The sequence below is a fragment of the Eulemur rufifrons genome, chromosome 18 (assembly GCF_041146395.1).
Source record: "Eulemur rufifrons isolate Redbay chromosome 18, OSU_ERuf_1, whole genome shotgun sequence".
In the NCBI taxonomy this organism is placed as follows: domain Eukaryota; kingdom Metazoa; phylum Chordata; class Mammalia; order Primates; family Lemuridae; genus Eulemur; species Eulemur rufifrons.
In genome coordinates this window covers 35,130,021-35,146,945 of record NC_091000.1, presented here as the reverse complement: position 1 = coordinate 35,146,945, position 16,925 = coordinate 35,130,021, and the positions used below count along the sequence as shown (strand labels likewise).

At 34.9% G+C, this 16,925-nt stretch overlaps 1 protein-coding gene and 1 non-coding gene across 2 annotated transcripts in view; one reads left to right on the top strand and one right to left on the bottom strand.

The window, feature by feature from the left end:
* Positions 1-16,925, top strand: part of IQCM (IQ motif containing M) — a 310,674-nt gene that overhangs the window by 65,789 nt on the left and 227,960 nt on the right. The window lies entirely within an intron of this gene.
* On the bottom strand, positions 3,959-4,020 carry LOC138399231 (U7 small nuclear RNA). The gene has a single exon (XR_011236122.1). It is a non-coding gene; the product is annotated as a U7 small nuclear RNA (small nuclear RNA).

Genomic DNA, 16,925 nt, shown 5'->3' with positions numbered 1-16,925 from the left:
GAGAAAGCCTTTACTTCTCCTTCACATAGGAAACTTAGTTTCACAGGATACAAAATTCTAGGGTGGGCATTATTCTGTTTAAGAAGACTGAAAAGGGGGCCCCAGTGTCTTCTGGCTTGTAAAGTTTCAGTTGAGAAATCTGAAGTTAGTCTGATTGGTTTTCCTTTGTAGCTTACCTGCTGCTTTTTTGCCTTGCAGCTCTGAGGTGGGCCTCTTTCATGTTTATTTTGTCCAGTCTAATGACTGTGTGTCATGGTGTCTTCCTGTTTGCAATGAATTTCCCAGGAATCCTTTGTGCTTCTTGTACCTGGATATCTGGAGTTCTAGCAAGACCAGGGAAATATTTCTCCATTATATCCTCAAATAGTTTATCCAAACTTTGTGTATTTTCTTCTTCACCCTCAGGTACACCTATGATTCTCATGTTAGGCCTCTTCACATAGTCCCACATTTCTTGTAGGCTTTGCTCTTTTCTGTTATTTCTCTGCACTATCTCTGCAACTGACTTGTTTAATTGAAAAGTATTATCTTCAATCCCTGAGATTCTGTCTTCTGTTTGATCTGCCCTATTCTTGAGGCTTTCCACTTGTTTTGTAATTTTTTGAATAAATTCTTTATTTACAGAAGTTCTGTTTGATTTTTCTTTACTATTTCAATTTCTTTAGTGAATTTTTCTTCTAAGTCCTGGATTTTTGTTTGTTTGTTTGTTTATTTATGTTAGGTATCCATTTTATCTTGTGTATCATTGAGTTTTCTTACACTCCATGTTCGAAATTCTTCTGTCATTTCAGTGTTCTGAATTTGGTTGATATCCATTGCTGGAGAGTTGGTGTTTCCCTTTGGTGGTGTCCTTTCAGTTTGATTCTTCATTCTTCCAGTGTTCTTTCACTGATTCCTTCACATTTGAAGCAGCTGTTGCTTCTTACCTTTGGATTTTTGTTTACATTATGACATGCCCAGTTTAGTCTCTGAGCAAGTAGGTGGTGCTTGTGGGTGAGATTCAACCACATCCTATATGATGAGTCAGTGGATACAGTAAAAGGGTGTGCAAATTGACCTCCCTGTCAGTAGGTGACACTTGCTGGGAGGAGCAAGCTGCAGTGTTGCTTTTGGGTCCTGTAACCAGCTATCCTTTGAAGATAGCTTAAAACAGACAAAACTCTTTTCATTAGATTCATATTGTATTAAGATCAACAGCAAGTTTTTAGGTTTCCTTTCTTCCATTATCAAAAATAGTAGCCTATTAGCTGCGTTCTGTAGCCTTTTTGGCCCCAGGAACTGGTTTCATGGAAGACAATTTTTCCACGGACCCGGGGGTGTGGGGTGGTGCCTACGGTGTGAGTGTGGGGAAGGTGGTGCAAAGCTCAGGCAGTGATGTGTGGCCAGTTTCCTAACAGGCCATGGACCAGTACCTGACATTGACCCAGGGGTTGGGGACTGCGGGATTAAAGGACATTTGGAGAGATGAAAAAACTTTTCCATTAATGCCACCACCTTTGCACACCTGTGATTAACAACTTGGTTGATTTTCTTCTGATTTTGTTCCCTTTACTTCTTTTTAAAACCTAGTGCCTATATAAATTTGAACATTTTTTCTAGTTAAGTTTAATATAATGGTTTCATTTCATTAATTGGCCTAAAATGTTCATTTGATTTTTTTCCCATTACTTGTCGAGAATCCTCCTCCTACGCCAGTGCAGCAAACTCTGTAGCTTGTCCACCTGCCTGCCACACCAGCGGTTGTTCAGTATCAGAGCAAAAGTCATGTTCTTTGTTCCTGTATGCTAACACTGTGTGAAGGCAGCTGAAAGAAGGGAGGAAGGAAGAAAGAAAGGAAAGAATTCTCAGTTCATTTAGTAGAAAATAGATTTTTAAAAATAATAAGATATTTATTAAATAATGTTTATTCTAAATCGATTTAGTTTTATGCAGGAATCCAGTATATCACAGCAAGTGGAGTGGGAGGTAGATTATGCTTGCCTGTTTAAATTTAGACTGTCACTGCTTGACCTTTTAATTCTATGGGCACCTGTCTCCCAAAATTCTACTGTAATCATAAAGTGCCTTCTCATAAATATTTTCATTTATTGGTGTAAGTTTTTTATTAACTTATACCAAGATGATTCTAAGAATGATTTTAAAAAGCTGAAATTTAATATATTTAAAATAGTTTTTATTACTTTTTGCTACAGTGGCTGTTTAAACATTAATTAAAGGCTAGATGTTCATAATAAAATAATGGAATGAATTAATTTTTAATATAATAATGGCCTAATTTGTGTCACACCTTACCGGTTACACATTTCTTTTATCTGTATTCTCTTTTGATTCTCACAGGATCTTCAGGCATGGGCAGGCTTACTTTTCCCCTTTTCAAATGAGGAAACTAAATATCAAAAAGTCTGTGACGAGTTCAAGCCTCATAACAAGTATCAGCTTTCTGACTCTCATTTCTTTAGTTGTTCCATTTTATTGTATTGTTTTTTATATATGTTCATATTGTCTTATATTGTGGAGGCAAAAGTGACTCCATCTTGTATGCTAGTCTGTCATGTTGACTTCTCATTAACACCAGTCTCGTGATGCCTCCTGATCATTTACTGTCCTTAGTGTAAGAACACGTACTCACTGTAAATCCTGATTTTAGATCAAAGCAATCTTGATGTCATCGCAGAAATTATCAGCTGTGGTGCACACATCATTCTTGCCTGTTCTAGAGGGTTTCCTTTAGTTGTCTCTAAAGAGTATGCACCCCTTTTCCCTAATGGTATACAAACCCTGGGTATGGGGAGTAACAGTATGAAGATTTGCCTGTCTTGTGGCTGTCCAAGATCACACCTCTGTCTGTAATTTCCCCAATAAACCACCCTTTACCAACAAATGGGATTTTTCTGACTTGTTCTTTGGCTTTTCCTCTCCTTTGGCATTTTGCGGCTGCTTTGCATATGTGACCCTTTCATGGAACACATGTATTTATGATCATTTTGTTCTTTGATTATAAATTTGGAATATCTCAAGGCAAAACAAAGTAAAAAAATGTGGGAGGGACTTATAAAATGTGAATTTTGTGATACATCCAATGTTACGAACTAAAGTGTAGTAAATGAGCATGATTATTTGACAGTTTTGGTCCATGCCCTCTCAGTATAAATTTGGTGTTTTTCACTACTGTATGTGTTTATTAGAATTACCATTTCAATCAACCTTACAAGTTTATCAATATCGTTATTGCCTCTTATACAACTTTGGAGTGTTAGCTTTTATGTTGCATTGTAAATTAGTTTATATTGCTCTTTCAGTATGTAACAATAGGAAAGATACCTTTCTTGTATGATTCCTCACTGCTCACATTAATAGATAATTCATAAAAACGCAAGTGTTTTATTACCTGAAAACACATCTTACCCCATCTTCTTTAGGAAAATGTGAAAAATATTTTTAATGTGGCAAATTCTAACTAATCAAAATTTTTCATACTGAGAGAAAAGCATGCTATGATATTAAATGTGTTCAGCAAGTATCTAAGAAAGACATGTGGGATGTGAGAGATGCAGTTTCAATCAATTACAAGAATATCTGTGTGTTGAATTGAGATATTTCTCTGCTCATTGTGTACTTTGTCAGAAAATGGAAAAACCAACAGAGTTTAGCAAATTTTAGTTATGTTCATTTCTGAAATTTCAAGAGAGATTGAATATTTAGTCAATAAATATTGATGATACCACAAAGTGGTAACACGTGTTTCTTATCTGAAATAATCTCGAGGATATGACATTTAAAAATTACAGGAAAGTAATTCATCTATGTATCCTAAAGCAAAATTGGGAGGGCATCTTTAGGCCAGTGATGTAAAATAGAAATAAGATGTGAGACATACTTAAAGTTTTCTAGTAGCCATATTAAAAAAGTAGAGAGAAACAAGTGAAATAAATTTTTTTCTTTCTTGTTTTTCTTTTTTTTGGGTCTTCTGGTGAGGACCAGAAAACCTGCTAGACAAATTTTAAAGGAGCTGTAACACTTAGGTGAAATAAATTTCAAGCATACATTTTATTTAGCCTAATATATCCATAATTCATTTCTACATGTACTCAATATGAAAAATTATTAGTAACATTTTCTGTACTTTTTTTTTTATTAAGTCTTTAAAATCTGGTGTATAATTTAACTTACAGCTTATTTCAGTTCATACTGGCCATATTTCAAGTGCTCATCGACATACCTGGCTTGTAGTTACCTTGTTGACAGCACAGCCTTGGACTCTGCTCTCAAGGTCTTTGTTCACTCATTTCTATATTTATATTATCTCCCGTAATGCTTGATGCATAGCAAATATAGTAAGTATTTAAGAAAGGAAGGAAAAAAAGGAAGGCAAAGAAAGGTAATAGAAGAATTTTGTAGTTAGATAGAGCTGCATATGTACTTACTAGCTGATGACCTTGATTAGCATACATATCCTCCTTAACCTTTGTTCTGTGTAGGAATTGAGTTATTTGTATGTGTATTTCAGAATTATTGTGTAAGAATGAAATGAATGTAACATACATGAAGCACCTACTACTTGGTTTCCTTTCATCCCTTTCCTTTTTGTAATCTGAATTGTTATATGTTATTAATAGATGACTTAATATATTTGTATCCACTTTTATTAGGTTTTATAAATTTCTCCACCAAACATAGTACCTTTTTATTCAGTTACAATTAAATAGAAAGGATGAAACTAGAATCAGAGAGTAGGAGGTTCTTGGCATCAAGATTATAGCCAAGGACAATTGTGTTAAATTACTTAGCATGCTGTGGTTTAATTGCCTGTGATCTTAATTATAAATAGTTAATTTGTAAAAACAGCCTTTAAATGTGCAGGTCTGCATTTACATATGTGAACGTTTAGGTAAATAAGTGTCAGTCTGATATCTAATTTAAAACTTTAATTTCACAGTCACTTTCAAATCTTCTTACTTCCCTTCTGCTTGGGCCTGACCCATGGCTGAGGGAATTGCAGAAGAAAATAGGGGCATGATCTGTTCTTTTCTTTCCTACACTCACATTCACACATACACACACGGTATAACAAGCTTGCAGAAATGTGCGGGAAATTTTATTTGTTTACATACATATATATATATAGAGAGAGAGAGACAGACAGACAGACAGACACAGAGACAGAGGAGCTAGCTTCACGGGCATGGACCCTGCAATCACACAGGACCCAGCCCTCAGAAAAGGTTTAATGCTCTGTGGTCACGTTCTTGAAATTCTCAATACTTAATCTTTAAATCTGTGTTTTGTGAGTCTGATGTGATAATGAAACATGCACTGCAGGCTTGGAGCCTTGGCCTCTAATTGGCCCCACCTGCTGCCATCCTCTCTGCCTCCCAGAGACAGGTTCTTGACCACCTGCTTCCTGGTTTATGTGATTTACTAATCTCAAATGACACTTTTGCCCTTGAGCTATAAAAGATGTTGCAATTGGCTACTTTCACCATTTACCAACTTTTTTTCTCTCTAAAAATTTTTGGTTAGTTATGTTATTTATTGATTGTATCACATAGGCTAGGGTAAAAATCTTATGTCACACCTATTTTTCTTGAGTATTTTGTATACTTTTCTCACTGCCTTCTAGCCTAGTGGCTTTGCTTTTTATAGGCTGATTGTTCTTTTTGCCTTGCTATTCAGAGGATTCCTTCTTTCTGAATTCTAGTAATATTTTTGAGATAAGTTTTGGTGAGCATCATACTGTGGCAATTATTTTTCTCTGACATAATGTATGTCCTTCAATTTGAAGATTCTAATCTTATTTTATTTCAGTAATTGTTTATTAAACTATGTCTTTAATATGTTTTCTATTATTTTGTTTCTTTTCTTTTTCCTGTTTACTATGTCTATCATTTTTCTTATAATCCTTTTACACTCTTCCTTTATTGTGTTTCATGTTGTCCACATCCATCAATTCTCTTTTTAATGTCCCATCTTCCGTCTTCATTTCAGCAAATGATTTTATTTTTTCCCTTTACTTCTTTCTTGAACTCTGTTGGCTCAAGTAGTTACCTTTTTGTCTCACCATATCTTTCCTCAGCTTTTATATCCTTTTGTTTGTTTTTTCCTTTAATTGAGGTGACACCTTTCTTTCTTCCAAAAAATCTTCTTAGGCAGTATGTTTAGTCAAAATGTTTATATTGTTTGTGGCAACATTTTTCACCTATTTTTCTTAATAACAGTTTTCTCATGACATTCATCTGTCATATATTTTTATACTTTTCCCATTTTATTTGTTTCTGCAGTATTTTTGTATACATTATATGTTACTTTTTAAAATTATTATTGCTCACTTTGAATGTGGTGAGTTCTTCCTGGACCAGCCATTTGTTGGAAGTTTGTGTATAAGAGTAGGCAGGGCAGTGTTTCAGGTTAATGGGAAACACCTTTAATGACATAAGTTAGTATATTTGCATGAGGTCTTATAGCCTTTATTTCTCATAGCCATGTGATTTACACACTGAAGGACAACTCTCTTTGTTGAGTATCTCTCCTTAATCCTGTTTCAACTGGACATTGAGTCCTAAAAATAGAAATCATCTGTGAGATTGCTCATTTAATATGACCTCCTCAACTTCTTAAGACCTTGTGAAAATGTAGTCCAGAGTACTTCTGCTGTCAGAATAAGCACCTAATCTCCATTTTTCCCAAATGGATTTGCTCCACAGGACGTGGTTACTTATTTTAGAGAGCTGTTCTTTGCTCTGCAACTGTAGGCATCTTTAACTTCCTCTTCTTCCACTCCCAATTTAATTTTCATTTATATTAGGAATTTTTTTCTCATGTACTGTGCTTCTGGGTTATGGATGTCTTCTGATTTTATGTAAGAAATTTGCATTTCTTCAGGGTTATGGATGTCTTCTGATTTCATGTGAGAAATTTGCATTTCTGATTTTCCTTTTTATTATTGGTTTTAAATTATTTCCAAGAAGAAAAAGGGGCAAAGACTGTATTTTTTCTCCATAATTTACAAATCAGCAGGGGTGATAATATTTTGAGGAACTAAAGCAAATGCCAAGAAGCAAGCCTCCTTGAAAGAATTATAGTTCATACATGAATATTTAACACAAAACATAATATGACCTATCTGTACTTATATGTTAAATGATAGTCTTATAACTTCCTCCAAAGTTACTTATAAGATATAAATTAAAATTTTAATAGAGTGTATTAGTTTTCTAGGGCTGCGGTAACGAATTACCACAAACTAGATGGTTTAAAACAATAGAAATTTATTGCCTCACAGTTTTGGAGGCTAGATGTCTGAAACCAAGGTGTTGGCAGGGCCATGCTCCCTTCCAGGCCTCTAGGGGAAGATCCTTTTTTGTCTTTTTTAGCTTCTGGTGGCCCCAGGTGTTACTTGGCTCATGGGAGCATATTTCCAATCTGCATCTCTGGTTTTTACAAAATTATCTTGCTGTGTGTCTCTGTGTCTCTCCTCTTGTTATAAGGACTTAGTCTTATTGGATTAGGGGCCCACCCTATTCTGATATGACCTCATCTTAATTTAACTAATTATATCTGCTATGACCCAATTTCCAAATATGGTCATATTCTGAGGTATTGGGACTTAAGAACATTAACATATCTTTTTGGGTGATACAATTCAACCCATAACATAGGGACTACTATCTTTTGGTAGACAATGGATTAACTGATTTTTTTAACTCACTCATAGGTTTTTTTTTTTTTTTTTTTTAACAGATAGGCAAGGTTTGTGAAACAAAGGAAGAATATATAGCAAGAAAGTGGGCAATATACATCTACATGCAACAACGTCAATCAGTTTTAGATATAAACAGAGTTGAGCAATAAAAGCAAAACAGAGAAGTATTTTGGTAGATCAAGTTCAAATAAAAAGTTCGAGCTTTATAGTTTAATACCATTGACGAATTCATATTCTAAAAAAGACAAAAATATTTGCAAGAAAAGTCAGGAAACTGGTTAGTTTTGGGGGAGTGAAAGTGCTTGGATTGGGGAGGAAGGATTCTGCGGTGGTAGCATGTATATTGTTTCTGATGCTAAGTGACCCACTATTAAAAACTGCATACATATAATTTTATGTCTTTTTCTCTATGTTATATTTTATAATAGTAGATTTTAAAAAGAACAAATTTACTAGGAAAGTAATGTTAAACACTTATTCTTTTAGAGGCTTTGAAAGTAGGAAATTTTTGGGTGGCCAACTGGCCCACTTTGCCCTGGACTGAATTGTTTAGTTGGGCACATGATTTTCAATGCTAAAACCAAGGCAGTTTTGGGCAAACTGGATGGTTGGTCACTGTATATCCACTGAGACCACATTACCATGGGAGAGGCCATTGAATGGGAAGGATAATGGATGAATATCTCATTGGTTATTGTAAAATTGTGATAGGAAATATATTAATGGCAAAAAGGCAAGAGTCTTCAAACCTAGAGGTTAAAGCAAGAATCCAAAGGCTAACCCACTGCAGAGGTTTATTTGCAGTTTCTGTTTATAGAATGGAGGAAAAGGCCACAGTATTTAACAATTCTCTAGGTTTCTTGAGAAGCTCCCCACTGCCCAGACTTTACCTGCATGACCAGCCTCTCTGGATATTATGGGCAACTTCTGGATTTTGGCTGGGCTCTCTCTCATTTACACCCTCCTGTCTGGTCTGGATAAGCAGTGCTTTGTTCTTAAGTCATAGGAATTGCAAAAGAGGATTTGAGTGTCCTGAGAACTGTCCCTCAGAGCCCATCTCCTCGTTTTATTATTGCTGTCCTCTAAGGGACAGAATCACTTCCACCCACTTGTACATCCAGCTTAAACGTCTCGTTGCCTACAAAGCTATCCCTGGATTTCCCCTGGTATACTTGCTTTCTCTGTGAGTAAACTTCTACAGCTTAAATCTAACACTTAGCACAAAGTGATAGTGAGTTTCCTTTATTTACCCTTCCCATTAGACTATGTACTTCTCAAAGCCTGGTACTTTGTCGTGTTCATCTTGTATTCTCAACACTTAGCACATGCCTGACACGTAGTAGGCATTCAATGTTTAGCTGCACCTAGTAAATATGAAATAAATACCTGCTGAGGTTGTAGACAATACATCCATGTATAAAATGGAAATGCTAGATGTGACAATTAACTTTGGCTTGAAGAAAACCATGTTGCATTATTCCTATGTCTAGTGAGTATTGCTTGCTTAATTGAGTGTGGCTGTGGTAAATATCATTTTTATTAAAAAAAAAGTAAAAAAAAAAAAAAAGTCCTGATCTGTAGGCTTCTGATTCTTATTGAATATAAATGTCTTAGAACATAAACCCCTCTATGGGCAGGCACTATGTTTTGCGTGAATTCTAAGTAACCACCACATTTACAGGGTGTCCTAGAAGTAGCCATACATCAGGAAAATGGGAAATTTTAGCTAAATGAACCTTTATTTACAAAATATTCATTACAGAATTTTACAAGATTTTTCCTTTGTATGGAGACTTTTGGGATACCCTGTATTATTCCTAATGTTAAATAACTGGTGTGTTTTCTATCTGTAATATATATGTCAAAGGGAGATACAAACTTTATGAGCCAGTAGATTTGTTTGTATCTCTAAATGTATTTTTGAATCTATCCTAAACCTGAGGAGAACTATTCATTATTGTGTTCTAACTCATAGGGAAACCAAAGTCCGTCATCCTTCGAATTTAATATCCTGGAACAATATTGTAGTGTTCTAAAATGTGCTTGAAACCAATGAGAATCTCTGTTTTTGGATGGCTGAGCTTTGAAGGAGCTCCAAATTTTCCTGTGCAGTCCATGAGATGAGTTTATAGTTTAGATATATGAAGGTAATAACTGTTGAGATCACAGAATATCCCTTCTTCGCTGAAGGGGGAAAATACTTTTGTCATTTCTGACTACTTTGCAAGAGGTGAAATATTTCATTGCTTTTAAGTTGGAATTAATTTATAGCAACTATTCAAAGAATCTATTCAATTACACACCAATGGGTATGAATATAGATTTCCTATTTTATGACCCCTCATTTTTATCAGTTTGTGCTAAGCTATGTCCACTGGGAAATACAGTGGATATATGTAAGTGGTATTTCTTTCAAGCTTTTCATACATATGAATCTTTTAAACATGAAGTAGTGAAACTATGCTGGCAAAATATACTACAGTTCTATTGCTTAAAAAAAAAAAATAAAAGACAAGGTGGTTTGACTTGAAGGTTTACTGGGGCTTAGCAGTTCTTCAAAGTGCCATTTATTAAAAGTCATACTAATTACTTGTACCAACATTCCTATAAAGCAAATCTCTGTGCAAGCATTTTCTAAAGATTTTTTTATTATTCACTGTCTGGAATACTACTTCTTGAGTATACATACTGAGAATTTAACTTTGTCTACAGACAGAAAAAATATTAATGTTGGTTAATTTATTTATAGTGACATTGAAATAATTTTTAGAATACAAAAAAGCAAGACCTTATTCCTTAATTTGCCTTTTAAAAAAGGCAATTTCCCAAATAGATTTGTAATCCATTTTTATACCCAAGGTAGTTTCTCTGGCATAAGTTTTAAATATTGGAATTAATAATTCATGACTGCAGTAGGTTATAACTATGTTATATAACATGTTATATATACAACAATTTTATATATACAACTATGTTATATAACACTTTGTAAGCTTATCTGCATTTTTTTTTTAAATCTATTCAGCCAGCGTATGTCTCTTGAGTGTGGAGTTTAAGCCATTCACATTATTGAAAGAATTGATGAGTGAGATGGATTTCTGTTCATCCTGTCGAGTAGAACTTTATTTCTCTGTTTTATCTGTTGATCAATTGTAGTATCTGGGCTCTGACTTTTAGATTTTGGGTGGTTTTAAGTGGTGTATGTCTATTGTACTGATCCATGTATAATGTAGTTCTGAGTATTTCCTGTGGGGCAGGTGTGGTCTTTACAAATTTCCTCAGTATTAGCTTTTCTGAGAAAGACTTTGTTTCTCTCTTGTATAAGAAACTTAGTTTTGTAGGATACAAAATTCTAGGCTTGGCGTTTTCCTGTTTGAGAAGACTGAGAATGGGGCTCCAATCCCTTCTGGCTTATAAAGTCTCAGCTGAGAAGTCTGTAGTTAGTCTGATGGATTTTCCTTTGTAAGTTACTTGCTGCTTTCACCTTATGGCTCATAGGAGTGCCTCTTTCCTGTTTACTTTGGGCAGTCTGTGTGTCGCCTGGTGATTGCCTCTTCATGATGAATCTCCCAGGGGACTGCTGAGCTTCTTGTCCTGACCCTCCTACCAGCTTCGATGATTCCTCTCAGTTGGATGTCCTGAACTTCTGATGGCCGGCCACTGTGCTCCTCATCTTCAAGGCTCTTGTCTTCTTTGCAAAACTTCTTGAACCACCACTGCATTGTAGATTCATCAGTAGTTCTGGGCCAAATGTGTTGTTGATGTTGCAAGTTGTCTTTACGGCCCATTTTGAACTCGAATAAGAATATCACTCAAATTTTCTTTTAGTCTAACATCATTTCCATAGTCCAAAATAAATATAAAATAAACAGCAAGTAATAAGTCATTAGCAAAAAAACATAAAGCAAGAAATACACATTAAAATGATGTATAACATGGCCACATTTAAGAATGTATTCCAGTATCAAATGGCAAATTTCAACAATGCTAAAAACCATGATTACTTTTGCACTAAACTAATAGTTTTGTGTTCTGTCTCTCCTTGAAGGAGCTTGTCAACCTTATATTGCAGTTTATCAAGTTGTGTTATGACCACAGGTCTCTGATTGGCTAAAAAAGAAATCATTGTTTTATAGACTATTTGGATTGTTCTCATTGTTACAGTGGGAAAGATATTCTTTTGTGGCTTTCTATATGTAAAGTAAAAGTATAACTCTACATATTTTTTAAGATTTTGAGATGATATTCCTTAATACTGTACCTAAAAGCCAATATAATGGGTTTGATTTTCTGTTTCTCATCCTTTACTCTGGGTTTAACTTCTCAGGATCTATTTCCTCTATTATTAGAATTAATAATACTAGAAATGATCAATTGTCATGCCCTATTTTTGAAAGAATATACAGCTAGTTCTACAATTTATAGAATAAAGAACTCTGAGTTAAAAAAGAGTTGGAATCTCAGCAGGTTATCAATATATCCTGAACTTCAGTTTTTTCTTTTCTAGGATTGTTTTTATCTACCTCTCAGTGGATATAAGGCTAAAATGAGAAGGTGTATGCAGAAATTATTTGTATTTTTAATATGCACAATAAATGCACATTACTGATAATCTGTTTTCAAAAGGAACATATATAATTAAAATTTGAAACTTTGAAATGAATTTTTATTCTAGTAGCTTAAAATCCATAGCATTTTATGGCCTCTTGCCAGTAGGCAGGAGAGGATGTATTTTATATATAGAAATAACTGACAAATATTTATTGAGTACCTACTATGTGGCTAGATACACTGCTCATTACTGGAAAGGCATTGGTAAACAAGATGTGGTCATTGACCTTATAGCACTTACATTCTGTTGAGGAGATAGATAACAAGCAAGTACATAAATAAATTTCTGATGCTCTGCTCTACCTGAGGATAGTTCTGACCTAGGATTTTATAATAATTTCAACAGAGTCATCTTGTGAGTACTTGGAGTTGCTTGGGGGATTTGCTGAGATGTGCCTCTTTGTGCCTTACTAATATTATTCAGTTCCATTCCTCCTTATTATAAACAGCACTTTTTGGATAGAAAAGTATTATTATTTATGTTTTCCTCTGGGTCTGATCTCTTTTTCTTATGATGAGATGTTTAATTCAAACTTTTCTTGGCATTGGAAAAGTTTATGCATTTTGGAATAAAGTATAAAACCATTTTATTATGAAAAATCTAAATATATACAAAAGTAAAGAGACTAGGATAATAAACCCATATATGCCCATCAACCAGCTTCAAGAATTGTGAACTCATGGTCAGTACTTTTTCATCTGTGCACCCGCCCAATTCCTTTCTCAGCTTCGATTATTTGAAGCAGATTCTTTGATATCCATTTGCAAATATTCTCCAGCTGTATTGTAAAAGATAAAGAATTTGTTATTAAAGCACAACCAAATATCTGATCTTAAATTAATAACTTATTAATATCAGCTAATATATAGTAATTGTTCCAGTGTCTTGTTTCATTGTATTTTGATAGAGTCTTCATTCAGGTACAGAGTCGTTACATCTTTTTTGCTTCCATTTTTTAAAAGGATGGAAACATTTGATATAAGTATATATAATGGAAGCAATGATATCATCTGAATTTTGAAGGCAAAGAAGTATTGATTAAAGTTTTTTTGTTAATTTTTTGAAAACTGACCATAGAAAATGCCGTGCTACGTATATAGGAATACAAATAAATTTTAGACATCAGCCATGCCTTATCAAGAACTTACAGTCTTGTAGCTGAGTTAGAATACAAGAAAAGGTAAACCACGATACGAGGCAATGAGCTGTGTTCTGTCCCAGTGGTGGTGACTAGTAGTTTTCAGCCTCTCCAACCATTCATGTTGGTGTATCATGATCAGTGAGATGATTGCAACCTATTTCTCTTAATAGTAAAAAGAAAAAACTTTGAGAATTATTTAACTTTTTGATAACTAGAGTAGATTCAAGGTTATTTTTGTAATCATGCAGTCACATTCTTTTGAATATGCTTTTATGAGTGGAGAGAAAAAGATGATGGTGTTATAGCTTGGCCTTTAAAGTTGGCTGCACGTTGGGAAGGTGGAGCTCAGTTAGGATATGTTATGGGTACGGGGAGTATGGCATAGGAAGATGTGTGGAGATGGGTCTCAGTGTTCTTTTAAGTTAAGTAGAGCAGTTTAACTGGAGCAAAGGTTCATATGTGGACATAGTAGTTAGTAAAACCAGTACAGTAGATTGAGAAATAAACTTAATTTTGTCCTCAATTATTCTTAAAATTTGTACTAAAATAATACATATTATGTTTCTCAAAAGAACCAAATTTTGTTGAATTTGAGCTGTTGGTGTGTGGGAGGGAGAAGACAGAGCATCTGTGAGATATTTTATTAATGTAGTCAATTTTCAATTAATAATAATGGAAACAGAATCCACATGGCTATCTGAGCTTCATAGATAACATCTAAAGCATTAATGTCCAGAATTTTCATCATCTTCTTAGGAGTTAGCTTTTTATTTGTATGTATAAACAAGTAGAAATACTAATTTACATTTCATCTTTACTTTCTTTCTGATGAAAGAATTGAAAAGGACAGGTAGAAACTGGCTAATCTTTTTTTTTTTTTTTTTTTTTGAGACAGAGTCTCACTCTGTTGCCCAGGCTAGAGTGAGTGCCGTGGCGTCAGCCTAGCTCACAGCAACCTCAAACTCCTGGGCTCAAGCAATCCTCCTGTCTCAGCCTCCCGAGTAGCTGGGACTACAGGCATGCACCACCATGCCCGGCTAATTTTTTTTCTATATATATTTTTAGCTGTCTATATAATTTCTTTCTATTTTTAGTAGAGATGGGGTCTCGCTCTTGCTCAGGCTGGTCTCGAACTCCTGAGCTCAAACGATCCGCCCACCTCGGCCTCCCAGAGTGCTAGGATTACAGGCGTGAGCCACCGCGCCCGGCCGAAACTGGCTAATCTTTAAACCAAATACTTGTAAATGTTGATCATATTGATGAAAAGTTCTTGCCTTAGCTTATTTTACCAATCTTGTTTGTTATATTTACGTGTGATACTTGCTTTAGCTTTATACTTGGACTTTGTGAGCCTGTTAGCACTAACACAAATTTTTAATTTAATTCTCCACAATACTAATTTAATTAAATTCCTACGAATCACATAAAGTCCATACACCTTGTAAGATGACAAGCTAGTTCTCTTTGCCACTAGGAGTGTAGGAAGGAATAGAGTGAAATATTTGGAGAGCATACAGACATAAGCAGGGATAAGATTCTGTTCTCTAATTATCCTTTTGCTTTTTGTCACTAGAATCTTTTCCTTTTTTGAATGTATTGCATTAATGAGCTTTTAGTAAAGATAATGTTACATTAATGAACTTCAGTCTTTTGACAAGCCAGTCATCAAAGACAGATGGAAATAACAAAATTAATAATCTTTCTTAGGGGATTAGATGCTTATTTTTGTTTTCTAAAAAGGCCAGCTTATTTCAGAATTTGCACAGTAATACTAATTCACGGATAACTGGTCAATAAAATACCAAAGATTTGTCACTAAATATTCTGTAGGTTATGTTTTCTAAAGTTTATTCATTCTTTCACATTGCAAAATGAACATCTTCATTATAGAAATTCTGGAAAGCAAAATTTTCGGGTCAGGATTTTTATAAAGCCTTTAGTAATGGAGCATATATGTGAAAGTTATGGAAAGTTATCCACTCACCCCTATAGTCATTCTAGGTTTCAGATTTCCCAACACTGGGATTATCAACCAGCTTCAGAGAGGACTAGAGATGTTGCTTAACCTCTCAGCTAACAGAGTATACTTCTGTTAGTTCACTTAACATGTAAACTGTTAAAATTGTATTAGATTCTTTCTTTCTTTTTTTTTTTTTTGACTTTTTTTAAAATTTCAGCTTATTATGGGGGTACAAAAGTTCAGGTTATATATATTGCCCATGCCGCCCCATCCCCCTGAGTCTGAGCTTCAAGTGTGTCCATTCCCCAGTGCACATCGCACTCATTATGTAGGTATACACCCATCCCCGCCCCCCACCTCCCATCCCCCTGAGTCAGAACTTCAAGCATGTCCATTTCCCAGACAATGCGCATCGCACTCATCAAGTAGGTATACACCCATCCCCTCTCCCCAGCCCCCACCTCCGTCCGATATCCAATTGGTGTTATTCCCAAATGTGCACTTAGGTGATGATCAGGGAAACCAATTTGCTGGTGAGTACATGTGGTGCTTATTTTTCCGTTCTTGGGATACTTCACTTAATAGAATGGGTTCCAACTCTCTCCAGGAGAACCAAAGAGATGCCATATCACCGTTATTTCTTATAGCTGAGTAATACTCCATGGTATACATATACCACATTTTACTAATCCATTCATGAATTAATGGGCATTTGGGTTATTTCCACATCTTTGCGATTGTGAATTGTGCTGCTATAAACATTCAGGTGCAGATGTCTTTTTTATAGAATGACTTTTGTTCTTCTGTGTAGATTCCCAATAATGGGATTGCTGGATCGAATGCTAGGTCTACTTGAATCTGTTTAAGGTATCTCCATATTGCTTTCCACAGGGACTGTACTAGTTTACAGTCCCACCAGCAGTGTATGAGTGTTCCTGTCTCTCCGCATCCACGCCAACATGTGTTGTTTTGGGACTTTTTGATAAAGGCCATTCTCATTGGAGTTAAGTGATATCTCATTGTGGTTTTGATTTGTATTTCCCTGATGATTAGAGATGTTGAGCATTTTTTCATATGTTTGTTAGCCGTTCTTATATCTTCTTTTTAAAAGTTTCTATTCATGTCCCTTGCCCACTTTTTGATAGGGTTGTTTGATTTTTTCTTACTGATTTTCCTGAGTTCTAAATAGATTCTCGTTATCAGTCCTTTATCTGATGTGTAGTATGCAAAAATTTTTTCCCATTATGTAGGTTGTCTGTTTACTCTCGTGACTGTTTCTTTGGCTGTGCAGAAGCTTTTTAATTTAATCAGGTCCCATTTATTTATTTTTGTTGTTGCTGTGATTGCCTTAGGGGACTTCTTCATAAATTCTTTGCCTAGGCCAATGTCTGTAAGAGTCTTTCCTACATTTTCTTCTAGAATTCTAATAGTTTCATACCTAAGGGTTAAGTCTGTTGTCCACTGTGATTTGATTTTTGTGAGAGGTGAAAGCTGTGGGTCCTGTTTTAGTCTT